Here is a 16,140-nt window from a genome sequence, read left to right as displayed (position 1 = left end):
TTGCTGGATTCATTTGGCTAGTATTTTGTGGAGGACTTTTGTCTACATGTTCATCAGGGATATTGGCCTGTAATTTGTTGTCATTGTTGTTTGTGTCTTTATTGAATCTTGCTATCAGGATGATACTGGTTTTGTAAAATTAGTTAGGAAGAAATTCTTCTTCCTTGACTTTTTGGAACAGTTTCAGTAAGATTGGTACCAGCTCTTCTTTATCTGATAGAATTTGACTGTGAATCTGCTTGGTTCTATTTTCTCTTTTGGTAGAAATTTTATTACTAATTCATTTTCATACCTCATTATTTTTCTGTACAGAATTTCAACTTCTTCCTAGTTCAATATTGAGAGATTGTATATTTCCAGGAATTTTACCATTTCCCCTAGGTTTTCTAGTTTGTATGCATACTTATGTTCACAGCAGTCTCTAAGAAGCTTTTGTATTTCTGTAATACTATTCATAATGTGATCTTCATTATGTCTTATTGTGCTTATTTGAAACTTCTGTCTTGATTTGCTGGTTTATGGCTAGTCTTCTATCAGTTTTGTTTATCCTTTCAAAGAACCACCTTTTCATTTTGTTGTTCCTTTGTATAATTTTTTGGTCTCAATTTAATTTAGTTCTGTTCTGATCATTGTTATTTCTTTCCTTCTGATGGCTTTGGTATGAGTAGTTTTTTTTTTTTTTTTGCTCCTTGAGATGTGACACTAAGTTAAGATCTTTATTTTTTTTATGTAGGCATTTAGTGCTATAAACTTTCCTCTTAACACTTGCTGTATCCCAGAAGTTTCAGTATGTTATTTCTCTGTTTCCATTTACTTCATTTTTTAATTTCTGCCTTTATTTTATTGCTTACACAAAAATTATTCAGAATGAAGTTAGTTTCTATGTTCATGTGTGGTTTTGAGAGTTTCTCTCAGTATTGATTTCTAATTTTATTTCACTGTGATCTGAAAAGATGCTTGATATGATTGAGATTTTTAAAAAATGTATTGTGACTTTATTTATGACCAAGCGTATGATCAATTTTAGAAAATGTTCCATGCACAGATGAGAAAAAAATATATTTTTTATTGAGTGTAATTTTGTGTAGATGTGTATTGGGTCTATTGTTCAGGAGTCCAATTTAATTCCAGAGTTTCTTTGTTAGTATTCTGCCTCAGTGATCTGTCTAGCGCTGTCAGTAGGGTTTTAAAGCTCCCTACTAGTATTATATGAATGCTTGTCTTTTTACTGGGTCTAGTAATATTTGCTTTATTAACCTGTGTTCCCTGGTGTTGGGTGTATATATGTTTAGAATAATTAAATCTTCTTGTTTAATTGAGCGCTTTAGCATTATATAATGCCTTTGTCTTTTTTTTATTTTGCTGTTGTTTTAAAGTCTATTTTATCTGATACAAGAATATCAACCCCTGCTTCTTTTTTGTTTTTAATTTATGTGATATATCTTTTTCTACTCCTTTATTCTGAGTTTGTTGGTGTCATTACATGTTTGGTGGGTTTTTGAAGGCAGCAGATGTTTGGGTCATCTTTAAATCCTATTTGCCAATCTATATCTTTTAAGTGGAGTATTTAGGCCATTTATGTTAAAAGTTAATATTGATATGTGAAGTTTTGTTCCTGTCATAGTGTTTTTGACTAGGTACAGTGTAGTCTCAATTGTGTAACTGCTTTAGAAGACCTGTGGATTTTGTCTGTAAGTGTGCTTTTATGGTAGCAAGTATTGTCTTTTTTTCCACGTTTGAAACTCCTTTGAGCATTCTTACGTGATTGGTCTGGTGGTGATGAATTCCCTTAGCATTTGCTTATCTGGGAAATTTTTAATTTCTTCTTTAAGAGGCTTAGTTTGGCAGCATATGAAATTCTTGGTTGACATTTATTTTTCTTAAGAAGTCTAAAAATAGGCCCCCAATCTCATCTGGCTTGTAAAGTTTCTCCTGGGAAGTCTGCTTTTAATTCTGTTTTGATTTCCTTTATAGGTAATTTGACCCTTTTCTCTAGCTGTTTTTAAGATTTTTTTTCTTTAGCATGGACCTTAGATAGTACAAACACAGAATGCTTCATAAATTTGCATGTCATCTTTGGCGGGGGCATTCTAATCTTCTCTGTATTGTTCTAATTTTAGTATATGTGCTTCTGAAATGAGCACCTTTTATTTATTCTTATCAGAAACTTAAATATGTCATAATACAGATGTATTTTCTGTACCCTAAGAATTAACTTTTAATTGTATTGATAAATATGTGTAACTTTGGTTCATACAGACATGTTTGTTTAGTTTGGTCAACTTATTGACCAATGGAAAGCAAGATGTTTAGATATTGTTACAGTTGTAATGTCAATTTAAACATGATAAAAAAATCATAATTAATAATTTCTCTATTTCTCTTACAGAAAAGAAAATTAGAAATTGAATATTTACAAACACCAAATATTTCTAGACACTATCCTTTACATATATTGTCCAATATAAGCTTCAAAGCAAACTTATCATGGGTTTTTTTTTTTATTTTCCTGCTTTCTCATAGGAGGAAATTAGGGGACAGAGTAATTAAATAGCATTTCCATTATGATACAAACTGACGCCACCATCCATTTTCTTCACAGTTTATCTCACTGACTCCCATTACATAGATCACTGTAGGCAGGACCACTGTGAATTTTGAATGCTTCTTTCTCAAAACAAATTACACTTTCATGTATCCTTTTCAAATATTTTGTCTTTATCATTTTAGAGAAAAGAAACTGCATAATTAATATTATGCTGCTGTGTTTCTGTGTAGTTTCCACAAATTATCTACTACTACCATCTCTTTATTTGCAAATCAGTCCTCTTTATCTGTAATTTCTCCCTTTATTTTAAGATATTGAAATGTTTAAGATATAGAAGAATTAAAAATGTAGAAACATTTAAGAAATGGACAGGCAAGGAAGCCTCAAATTTTGTTATGTTTATCTTTATTATGAGCAATTTCCACATATGAGGTTTCTAATAGAATATTATTTTTACTTTTCTCAATGACCTAAAATCTATCTACATTAAATCTATCATATTTTACATTTGTCCTTCAGTGCAGGAAATATTAATATAATTTTAATAGGGTTGATAAAATAATATTAACACCATAAAACAATCCAACCAAAAAACATTGAAGCCACATTATTTTTATTTGATCATTATACCAGCTTATTAAAAAATATCAAAGAAGAATAGGCATTATGTGATATTTCAAGGTGAACAGGATTGATTAATATCAGAGAAGGAATGCCATTCCAAGTATCTTAATCTTATATTTTGTTCTCTTATTAAAATGACATTTTCTAAAAAAGTTTCCTATTTTGTATATTCTTAGGGAATGAAAAACAGAAAAGAACAACTCTTTAAAGGAAAATAAAGTACAAATTATAATAAAGTTTGAAGATAAAATAAACATTCTATAATTAACCTAATAATTATGGTGAGCCAGAGTAAAATCCACATATATCAGCCAAACTAAGGATGTTTTGATCTAATTTAGGCATCTTTTTAAATTCATTCCTCACATAGTGAGAACCCATTTGGACCATTGGCTGTAACTGATGAAACCACATTTATTACCGCTATGGATTTCTCATGCCTGCTTATCTTGGCCCATGTTCTCAATTCTGTACCGGGCGGAAAAACAAAATTCTTCATTAGTTTATTCACTGCTGATAATGGTTGAACTCTTGAACTGGCCCTGAAAAGAAATGCAACGGGTTCCAAATATCTTATTATTTAGCATCCACAGCAGCCATTGTGTAGCCTGGATCCAAAACTATACTTCATATGACGCATGCAATAGAAGTAGCTAGAAAACTTTTATTCCAGTGATAATTATAGCTAACATTTTATATTGACTAATTATTGTATGCAAGGCATTATTTTAAGTGCCTCATAAAAACATAATTACATTAATCCTCACAACAATTCCAGGAGGTAGGTATTATTATACTCCATTTACCAATGAAAAATGAGACCTAAAATGATTTAATACCTAGTAAATGGTAGAACCATACTTCAATCCTAGATTTTTTGACTCTAGAGATTTAGCTTTTAGCCATTATGCTGCATCATCTCCTTTTTAAGTTATTTCAGTATAGAGTGGGACATACCATATTTATAACTTTCATAGGACTAAGTAAACAAAGTGTTCCAGGGTCTTGTTCTTCAAAAGGTTACATTGAATATAGTGAAAATTCTGATATTAGTTGAGAAAAAACAAGGCATTAATCAAAACCTTTGTCAAAACTATATGTATTTGAAAGATTTTTTACAGTGGTTGCTTGGAATACCAACAATAGAAGCAAAGTATAAAAATACAAATAGCTCTTTCTGTGTATCAGTATAATTTCATTTGTATTCATTTTTTAATCTTGCAAAGATTGGGGAAACATGAAATGACAGTCATGTAAGTGGTGAACATATTCAAATACTAGAAACAACATTAAAAATTCAACTGAATAAATTAAAAAATTTCATCCTAACATTGTAATTTTTATGGAGGATATCCTCATAATATATATTTCTCTATTATTTAATTTTTAAAGACTTAGTAAGTTAATTGAGATGTGTACTTTTCCACAAAAGCATTATAATTGTTTCTCTGATTTAACTGTTATTTTATTAAGTACAATTGTTTTGGTTTTGTAAAATTATGTAATTTTGTGTATTATGAACTTTAAACAACAAATTTAATTTCATACAAAGCTTTCATAATAGTCTATAGTTCAAGCTACAATTCTATGTTACAATGTTACTCTAAAAAAAAATTCAAGCATCCACTTAGAATTCTGATAGTTGATTTTGAATTCTGCAGGATTGTTTTAATGTAAGAGACTTTTCAGAGGTAAGAAAATAAAGTCATTATTATATGAGCCATGAAAAAAGACTAGATAATACCAAATATAAATTGTTAAGTAGAATAAAGTACAGGAACCTCCAGGGATAATTTGTTAATAATTAAAAATACATACCTTTAGGATAAGACTAAAAAATCTGAGCCTATCTGAAAAAGACAGCAAACAATCAGAGCATTACAGAATATTAAAAAATAATATTATGACATATTAAATGGATACTAAACATTAAAATTCCCAAAGGAAAATAATAATATCAAATTTTATAGTTCACAATGTAGTAAGTACATAAAGCATGTTTACATTTATGCAAATTTGAGACATGTGTATATAAGCATGTATGCCTATATATGTATTTAACCATTACTTTATAGTCATTCCTTATATTCCCCCAAATTGAAAAATAAAGAAATAATAGAATAAACATATTACTTAGAAATATTAAAAAGTACCACAAAAAACTTAGAAGAATTGAATATGGTTGAATCTAGGGAGAAGAATTTCAGGGTCAGAAGGGATTGAGCCAAGCAACTGCTAATTCTCATTATAAGCTTTGTAGAATTTGATTTATGTTCAAATTTTGTACATGTATAACTTTAAAACAACAAAAAGATCAAATTTAAAATATAACTTTCTTTTTTCTCCAGATAACTAATTAGAGGCTTTTAGCATACCTTAGCCACTTGGAGATAGCAAGATAGTGCATAAAGATGAACTCTTCTTTGAGAAGAAAAAAATTGTAATCCACCAGAATCATAAAGCACACCACATATCCCAAGAGGAACCCTAGTAAACAGCCCCTGTGATGGTATCTGGCTGATACAAGTGAGTGAAGCCCCAGTATGTGAGAGAGGGAGAGAGCCTCCCTGGGTGACTCACCTTTTCCCTAGACATTTGAGCAACCAAGGCTGAAGGAGAGCACTTTGTTTCTCCCAAGCCCTGGCAGCAACTTGAGGATAGACTTGGAGATACTGTGAGGAAAAGACACAGGAAAAGCTTCAGATATTTTCTCAAACCTGGGACTAAGAGCAGGATGCCACTTTTAATCAAGGTGCATAAATAGCCATTCTTTTGTGACCCACAAACATGGCCATGCAGGCATTTCAGTCTCAGGCCAAAGACTGGAGTTCTCTCTCTGGAGTGGGGTAAGGGCCTCCATAGCCAGAGCTATGGAAAGCAGCTCAGCAGTAGATGCTGGGATTATGCTCTCCCCAGTCACAATCCTGGGGCAGGAGAAGAGCTGCTACAGCTGCAGTTTCTCCTGGATGGCAAGGACTGCAGCCAGGGCCAGCTTGGTGACCTAGAACTGGTCCATATGTGCTATTGCTGGGTGCCCCAGCCTGCACTCCTGACATCTTGTGTAGCAAGGCCCTCTTCGCTCCAACTCCAGACAGAAATCTAGGCATTTGGAGCACCCTCTTGTCTGGTTCAGCAGCCAAGTGGCATCCTGCTCTTAGTCCCTACTCTTTCTGAAAATAGATTGTGGAGCAGCAAGGACCTGTCTGCTCCACTACCAAAGCAGATATTCAGGTATTTGGAACATCAGCTCAGCTGGATGAGCAGCCTGAACTTCCCCACCCTTCCTGTGCAGAGATCCTTGTGCAGGTGGGGGTTGTGGGAGTGGAGCTCACTTTTACAAGCTCAGGCAGATTTCCAGGAATTCAGAGCACCTGCTAGTCTGGTTCAGCAGCCTGAATTGCCCCACCTCTCCTTTGCAGACATCTTGGTGCAGGGGACCCACTCTACTTCAAGCCAAGGAAGACTTCTTGGCATCTGAAGAACCCACTCTCCTGTATTAGGAGATTAGGCCACCTCTCATTACTGTGCAGAGATTTTGGGGCTGAGGAGGTTCCTCAGCTCCATGCCTAGGCACACCTCTGAGTGCTTGGTGGTGACCCATGGGATTTTCCCTCACTGAAAGTGCTTGTGGCTGCCATCAGGGGACCTGTAGGCAGAACTGCCCAGTCTCGCCCCATTTATCACTGTCCACAACAATGCAGGGCTCTGCAGAGAGCTCAGTTCACTAAACATTCTAGGAATCAGCCAATTGCCTGAGGCAACAGGGAGCTTCTGCCAGTAAACAATAATGTATACAGAGCTGTGGTGGCTGCAGCCAGCCCTTACCTCTATAAGCACTCTCTGGTGGCTTGTACGTTGAACTGCACAGACCAATATAAAACCTGCCAAAAGAAGTGCATGGGGCTATACAAGCAAAGCCAAAGGACACTACCCAGCGTTCTCTACAGTTGTACCCCTAGGGAGGGGAGAAAAGGGAATGGGAAAAATATTGTTATAGGGGAAGAAATAAAAAGAAAAAATCCTACCAGCATTAAAATAATTACAAAAATTTAACGTGCCACCATCTCCAGATGAGAAGGAACCAGCACAAAAATTCTAACACCATAAAAAATCTGAATGTGGTGACACCATCAAAGGATCACACTAGCTCTCTAGCAATGGAATCTAACAAAAAGGGAAATTCACAAATTACAGATAAATAATTCAAAGGATGGATTGCAAGAAAGCTCAATGAGATCCAAGACAAGGTTAAAAATCAACACAAAGAAACTTCTAAAACAATCCATGAAATGAAGAAAGAGATAGACATCTTAAAAATCAATCAGAGCTTCTGGAATAGAGAAACCTCTCCTAAGAATTTAAAATGCAATTGAAAGCTTTATCAATAGTCTGGAAAGAACAAAAGAAAGAATTTCAGAGCTGGATGACTGGTCTTTCAAATTAACCCAGTTACACGGAAATAAAGAAAAAAGAATTTTAAGAAATAAAAATTTCTTCAAGAAATACAGGATTATATAAAGTGACCAAACCTATGAATTAATGGCATTCCTGAGAGAATGAAAAAAAGTGAACCACCTGGAAAACATATTTGAGGAAATAATTCAAGAAAATCCCCCTAATCTTGCTAGAGAGGCAGACATCCAAATAAAAAAGAAATCCAGAGAACACCTGTGAGATACTATAAAAATGAACATGGCCAAGGCACATAGTCACCAGACTGTCCAAAATAAATGCTACAGAAAAAATATTAAGGCCAAATAAAGAAAAAGATCAGATCATGTACAAAGGCACCTCCATCAGGTTACATGTGAAGTTCTCAGCAGAAATCTTACAAGCCAGGAGAGACTGGGGATCTATTTCTAGCAATATTCAAGTAAAGAAATTCCTACGAAGAATTTAATATCCCAGCAAACTAAGCTTCAAAAATGAAGGAGAAATAAAATCTTTTCAGATAAACAAGTTCTAAGGGAATTTATTACCCCTAGACCAACATTAGAAGAGATTATTAAGGGATTTCTAAATATGGAAATGAAAGAATGATACCTGTGACCACAGTAACACACTTAAGTACATAGCCCATAGACCCTCTAAAGCAACCACACTATAGAAACTACAAAGAAATCAGCTAACTACTTTACGATAGGATCAAAACCTCACATATCAATATTAACCTTGAATGCAAATGGTCTAAATAGCCAACTTCAAAAGCAGAGAAGGGCAAGTTGAATTAAAAAAAAAAAAAAAGACCAATCCAGCTGCTGTCTTCAAGAGACCAGTCTCACACAAAGCAAACAACATTCATAGGCTCAAAGTATGTTACAATTCAAATATAATGTAATGCTCTCCTTTATACTTTAACTTGGCTTAAATAGAAGTGTGTCTTGATTATATTATTGTCTATATTTTTGGTATGCCTGAATTATATCATAATAACATAATAAAATATAAGTATGTAAGTGTGCTTTTTTTTTTTTTTTTTTTGAAAAGGAGTCTCTCTGTCATCCAGGCTGGAGTGCAGTGGCACGATCTCTGCTCACTGCAAGCTCCGCCTCCCGGGTTCATGCCATTCTCCTGCCTCAGTGTCCCAAGTAGCTGGGACTACAGGTGCCTGCCAACACGCCTGGCTAATTTTTTTGTATTTTTAGTAGAGATGGGGTTTCACCGTGTCAACCAGGATGGTCTCGATCTCCTGACATCGTAATCCACCTGCCTTGGCCTCTCAAAGTGCTGGGATTACAGGCGTGAGCCACCACACCCAGCCTATAAGTGTACTTTTTAAATTTAAATTTTATAATTAAAAGTGTAATTTTATAATTTAAATATAATGCAATAATTTAAATATTATAATTTAATAATTTAATATTATAATTTAACAATTTAAATACTAAAATTCAAATATAATGTAATAAAATATAAGTAAGAATTAAAAAATAATAGCATGGACTGCACGATGCAGAATATAACTTCATGATACCTGGAGATCTGTAAGATTATAGACTCCCAACCTGAACCTGGCTCATAGCTTAATAAGAACAGCAGAATTCCTAATATTCCTGTGTGTAAAACATATCCAATCTCCTAGGCTCCTTAAATTGAAGAAAGGCCTCAGTTGTCATTTTTATTATGTTAGAGGTTCCTTTACATGTCTTATGTTTGTATAAGAAAAGAAAATCTTACTGGGATTTGCTATATGAATATTGCAAAAGAGATTAATGTAAACAATATGTATATTGGAATTATGAAATTTCATGAAGAGAAGAAACATTTAGCTAAAATTTTATCTGTTCAAGTTAAGTCCTGTTAGGAAATTAACTACTTTATGGTTCTGAACTAATATTAAAATTAGTATTTTTTTTTAAGCTTACAGCCATAAATTTAAAGTGAGTCAAGTCTGGGTGGTTTGAGCTTTTTTCTGTTTATCTGCTCATATATGTAGGCATAAATTAGAGGGAAAGATGGCTTTAATCACAGTTGGGGCATTTCTAGGAAAATATGTTGGCAAGAGAGAGTGTGTGTGATTTACACATGTACATGAATCACATTAAAATATTTGATTGTTTTAATGTAGGAAACATCAAGTTCAAATCTGTGTAAATTTTACTGCAGTGAAATAAAGTTCTGACATAAAACATAAAATGCTAGTGTTTCATACATAGATTTCCTCATTAGATTTATTATATGAAAATTTGAATATGGGCAGAAATGTACTGAAAAATAAAATGAAATGTGTGTTACAATTTAATTTAGAGGTCTCCATATTGTAATCAGTTTAATGCCCTGGGACAACTACTAAAAATACAGTTTTGATTTATGTTTTAGTAATATAAATGTTTAAGATCATATATGCACTATTCTTTCTTAAGAATTTGTTTTGTTCTTTCTGCACACACACAACATCATAATGACAATGACTTTCTGATGTGTACACATATATAAAGTTATTCCAAATTTAACTTCAGGTTATTGATAGATTGCTTCTCTTGGGTTCTTTGGGGACTGGATTGAAGCTTGGCTTTTGAGAAGGGAGACTTTCATACTTAAGAATGCATTTTTAGACTATCTCACAAGGAATCAAGACTGTTTTTTGAAGAACTATATTTTTGTTTTTAACCTTTAAGTTCAGGGGTATGTGTGCAGAATGTGCAGGTTTGTTACATAGGTAAATGTGTGTCATGGGGTTTGTTGTACAGGTTATTTCATCACCCAGGTATTGAGTCCAGTATCCATTAGTTATTTTTCCTGATCCTATCCCTCCTCCCACCTTCCACCCTCCGGTAGGCCCCAGTGTGTGTTGTTCCCCTCTATGTGTCTGTGAGTTCTCATCATTTAGCTCCCACTTATAAGAAAGAACATGTGGTTTTTGGTTTTGTGTTCCTGTGTTAGTTGTTAAGGATAATGTTAAGGATAATGGCCTGACGTTCCTTCCATGTCCTGCAAAGGAAATGACTTCAAGGAACCACATGTTTAAAACGTATTTAACATCTCTGGGTTAGGGGTTTCCCTAAATGGATGTCAATTCCTTTCATTGAGTAAATATTGGTTGAAGTCCCAGATACTCTCTTAGGGCTCCAGGATATAACAGCAAGCAAGACAGTTTATGTCTGTGCTTATTATAGAGTTTACATTCTGGCAGCTTGGGCCATAAAAAAGTTTTCTTCCCCATATGTAAAAGAATATTTCCTGGAATAATAATAATAACACATAGGCTCAAAAACATGGTTAGATGCCATAAAATATTTTTTATTTGAATTCTGTTTATTGGACTGGCTGCTCAGAGACACTTCTTAATGCCTTCATTTCAATATACAGACACAATTTTCAAAATGAATACATACTCTATGCCAGGCATTGTGCCAGGTAATTCACACATATTATCTCACTTAAGTCTTGCAAAAAGCCAGAAATAAAAAATTATTTCCATTTTTTATACAGGAAAAATGACAGTGAGAAAAGTGAAATAATAATCAAATTTATTTACTTCAGTTGTTATTGGTCACATTGGGATACAAATCAAGGTTAATTCCACTTCACAACCCTAATACACTCTACCACCCTGCAGGACTGCAGGAAAGCCCCTATAATACATCATATACAGTATTTCCCCCTTACCTACAGGGGATATGTTCCAAGACCCCCTGATGGATGCCTGAAACAGCAGATAGCATCAAAGCCTGTTACACTATGTTTTATTGATATGATAACCAAGGCTGCTATTAAGTGACTAATGGGCTGTAGCATAGCCAGCATGGATATGTTGGACAAAGGAATAATCTCTGGGCACGAGAGAGTGAAACAGCATCAATTTTATCATGCTACTCAGAATGGCATGACAATTTAAAACTTATGAATTGTTCATGGAATTTTGCATTTTGTGTTTTTGGACCACAGTTGATGGCAGATAGCCGAATCTATGGAAAGCAAAACCATGGACAAGGGGGAACTGTGGTATTGCCTGTGGATTATATCAGTATTTTTGTTGTATTTCTGGTCTAAATATTGTAGAGTATTTTAAAAGAAAAATCCAAGCCTTGTTTGAAGAATAGCACACATTTTAAGAGCTAGTAGAGTTAGTAACAAAGTATTTGTGAAATCACTAGAGAATCTTTGTGGTTGTACTCTTATAGTGTTCTGAAAAAAGTTAAAGCCACTCTGTGTTGTCCTCATAGGGACTCTTTTGGGCTGACTAAATTGTCTTCTTGAGATTCTCTCCCAAGGTATAAAAATTATCCCTATTGGTTTCCAAACACCACCACTGATCATGTTTTACTCACTGTGGAATGAGACCAAACCCAGTAAATATACTTGCTCAGGAAGTTTAGGCTTTGGTATCATTTAGAAAAAAAGTTGCACTTGCCCAAAATCAAAAACTTAGAGATAAAGGCCAATCCATGTAATAACTAAATTATTACATGAAGCTTTATTCTTCTCCAAAGCCCTATTGAAACACTTTATAGCATGGTTCATGAGAACTCTGAGTGTGTTGTAGGGGAGGCAGGACTGTGTAGTCCAAGCACAAAACAGGAATTACTATGGATGGGGTTGAAACAAGTTGGAGCTCACTATGTGTTAGCCCTTCTTTTGCCTCCTGGTTTTCTTGGCTAGAGGCTGAACCTACTCCAGTCTCACATCTTTTCTCTAATATGTATCCATCCCAGAGATAAAGTTATGGGTACACAAAATAGATTATTTTGGAAAGCTTGCCAAAAAGTCACTCAGCTCAAAGACATTTATTTCATTTGTGGGGGATTGATTCTCTCTCCTATTTCTTATCGGACTTAACTTCCTCTTATGCTCTGTGACACATACACAGAAATCCTATAGTATATTTTCATTAACGTCATGTTTTCTCAATTTGGCTTAATGTTTTCAATTTAGTTCCAACTTTTACAGGTTCTTCACAGCCTGCCAACTTTCTTTCCTAATACACTTCTCTCTATCTGGAATGCCCATAATTTTTCCAACTCTCTTGAACAAATCACAATATTTTAGTTATCTTTTAAGGTGTAGCTAAAATCAGTCTTTTTATTGAAATCCTCCTTTGCCCTTCCAGCAAGAATAAAATCTCTTTTCTCCTGAACTACTGTTTCAATTTAATTTTTCACGTTATGACATTAATATTGTTCTACCTTGTTATTATTTCAGTACATTTTTTGCTGTGTCTCCTAATTACAAACATGGATCTGAATGTCAGGAACCAGCCTGATTCATCATTATATTCTTATTGCACGCAACACAGGATTTTGTACATTTTCTAAGTGTTCAAAAATATTGGTTGAATTTCTACATTCTCAATTTCATTGAGTACCTCTCAACTCTACTTAATTCACCATTCTCTACTCTGCAAACTCTGCTGCCTACTCTTACACCTTTGACCTAAGTGAAATCTGGACTGCTATGTCTCCTAGTGGGGCTTCCTCTAACCACAAAGAACTTGAATTAAAACAAATACCTAGCACAAGATGCAAGGGCTCTTTGCTATAGCAGCACATTGATTTGCTATAGCATCACATTGATACTGAGACCTGAAGATGTTCAAGTGGTTTGGCCAAGGCTGAGAATAGACATAGGTATCCAGACAAAATCCACCGATGGCGCTTTCTCCCCCAACATTTCTGTCAGTGTTGAATCAGATTATCTGCTTGGAATTCTTTTCTATTTTATTTTCATTTAAATTTTAAAAAAAGAAGCTATGGTGTATAAAAGAAAGCCCTTAAGGCCAGAAATAGTTAAGCTATCTACACAAAACTAGTAATTTTATCAAGTAACATGAAGACTGTGACATTTTTGACTTAATATTTTAAATGTTTTCAGAAAAACTGAGGAAACAGACTAAGGTGGGGCCACATGGTCAAGAGATAATAGAATACTGTTTTGTAAAACACAATCGGAGCATGGGTTGTTGGATTCCAACACTATAGTTGATAACACACCACACCTGCTGCATTATTATTTGCCTAGTGAAAATAGAATGAGTCACTGTAACTGCTTTATAAAGATCCTATAAATAGTTATTTACTTTCAGCTCATTGAGAGCAAAATTATATGAAAATATGTGATGGTCTGTCAAAGGTTTAAGTAATATGAGAAGGCATCTGAAGAGATTATGTATCATTGGGATGCATTTTCTTTTGTAGAAACAAGAAAAACTTATATATTTATCACTTTTCCATACTCCTATCCCTTGTAATTAATTTTTTATCATAAAGAACTAGATGAAAATCATTGAATATGATTTAAAAGGACTCCAAAAAAAGAGACCAAAGAGGAGACATATAATTACTTTTCTTGAAAAGAAATTTACCATTTATATTCTAGTAGAAGCCAGGGGAAGGTGCCTAAATTTTATGTTCTGGAGGGAAAAAGTGTGCCTTCCATTTTTTCATTAACTTAACAGGAACACAGGAACATTAATGTGTTTATATTTGTAAAACACTTGGAATTTTCATTTTTTTAAATTTTATTATTATTATACTTTAAGTTTTAGGGTACATGTGCACAACGTGCAGGTTTGTTACATACGTATACATGTGCCATGTTGGTGTGCTGCACCCATTAACTCGTCATTTAACATTAGGTATATCTCCTAATGCTATCCCTCCCCCTTCCCCCCCCACCACAACAGTCCCCAGTGTGTGATGTTCCCTTTCCTGTGTCCATGTGTTCTCATTTTAAACATGATGAAAGTGAAAAGTACAATTATCTTGTTAGGAACTATTTGAAATATTTCTGTTTAACACAACAGATAAAACAAGCAAATCAATCTGAGAGTAAGTATATGTAATGTTTCAAAATGCATATGTTTTCTGTGTTTTCTGTTTGGTTTCTAAGCAGCACTCCACTTACCTTGATTTAGTGGTGAGTATTGCTGTTGCTACTGTTTTTGCTAGTTCAGTCACTCAGATGATGTAAGACTGCCATCAGAAAATTAAAATTTCTCTCACCTATCAAGTACAAGATACTGTAGTTCATTTTACATTAATCATAGGAGTTGTGAACAAATTTTTCAAGGAGTATTTGTATAACAACTTACATATTCTTTACTGTTAAAGTAAGATAAGCATATATTTTTGCAATGTCAAATCTTAAGGATAAGTATAATTTATTGATTTATTATGTCTTAATTCTTGTATGCATTTATTTTGTATCAATATATCCATGTAAGTAGAGTTTATGCGTTTTTACTTATCACAATATAAGATATAAACTTAGATAACACATTCATTTTATTAATGCATGATATACATAAGAGCCTTTTCTAATTTATTATTCTCTATTGTTCTCTTTCCTTCTTTGTCTCTGTCACATCTTCTCACACATACACACACATGCATACGCATAACTTCAATTTCTGTTCCACCAGTGTAATGGAAATGCACTTCAAGAGAGAATCTCCAGAGAGCATGATCGGATAACCTCAATTCAATAAGGTCACTGAAAAAAAATAGTAGTTTGTAACTAAACAGTCTTAATTGTTTTCAGAAACATTTCAAAAATATAGCAAGTGAGTTAAGACAATGGTTTTAGATCAACTTCTTAGATTTCAGTTCATTGTAGTGAAATTGATCTTTAAAATGGTATAATTATGTTTTAGATCAACTTCTTAGATTTCAGTTCATTGTAGTGAAATTGATCTTTAAAATGGTATAAATATTATTAACAATTGCTTTTCTGGTTATATGAATAGATATACCTATAGAGAAACAATGGGCTTGAACTATTATGAGAGTGTGGGTATCTATTATGAAAGGGTTTTCAGACAGTAATGAAAATATCTAAACCTTGAAATAAGGACAATGAAAGGGTTTTCTATGCTGCATATTAACATAACGGCTTTAACACACTTGGCATAAGCTCTTTCTATTCTTTAAAGGACATTATGCAAAACTAATAATATTATTGTTGTGTCACATGTCTTATTGGTAAAAAAAAAAAAAGATTATTGTATTTTAACACCGTGTTCTGCAAAACTGTTTTCTTTGTTTTCTTACTAATTTTTCTACAACTTCAGATAGTCCCTCCTATTATTACCACATAAAGGAAAATTTAGTAATTTGTGGGAAGAAAATATAAAAAGGAATAGTTCTGTCATTGCTTAAACCGGTGTTTTTTCTAAAAAAAAAAAAATTTGTTTAGTTTCATGGTCTCAACAGGGAAGCATGTTTTGCATGCAAATAACATGTGGCTATGGAGAGTTACTATGACGGATAATGTCTTATGCTGCCTCGACATCTGTGGACTAATAGAGTGACTCTGTAATAAGTGAATGTATTAGGCCATTCTTGTATGTCTACAAAGAAATAATTGAGACTGGGTAATTCATAAAGAAAAAAGGCTTAATCGACTCAAGGTTCTGCAGGCTATACGGGAAGCATGGCACCACACATCTGCTTGGCTTCTGATGAGGCCTCAGGAAGTTTACATTCATAGCAGAAGGTGAAGGGGGAGCAGGCACATCACATGGTCAGAGC

At 33.9% G+C, this 16,140-nt stretch overlaps 1 non-coding gene across 1 annotated transcript; it reads right to left on the bottom strand.

Annotated features, from left to right (window-relative positions):
- Positions 1 to 2,039: 2,039 nt before the first annotated feature.
- On the bottom strand, positions 2,040 to 2,144 carry LOC115833400. The gene has a single exon (XR_004028836.1). It is a non-coding gene; the product is annotated as a U6 spliceosomal RNA (small nuclear RNA).
- Between the last annotated feature and the right edge of the window lie 13,996 nt (positions 2,145 to 16,140).

The sequence above is a fragment of the Nomascus leucogenys genome, chromosome X (genome assembly GCF_006542625.1).
Source record: "Nomascus leucogenys isolate Asia chromosome X, Asia_NLE_v1, whole genome shotgun sequence".
NCBI lineage: Eukaryota > Metazoa > Chordata > Mammalia > Primates > Hylobatidae > Nomascus > Nomascus leucogenys.
This window is presented reverse-complemented; position numbering and strand designations above follow the sequence as displayed.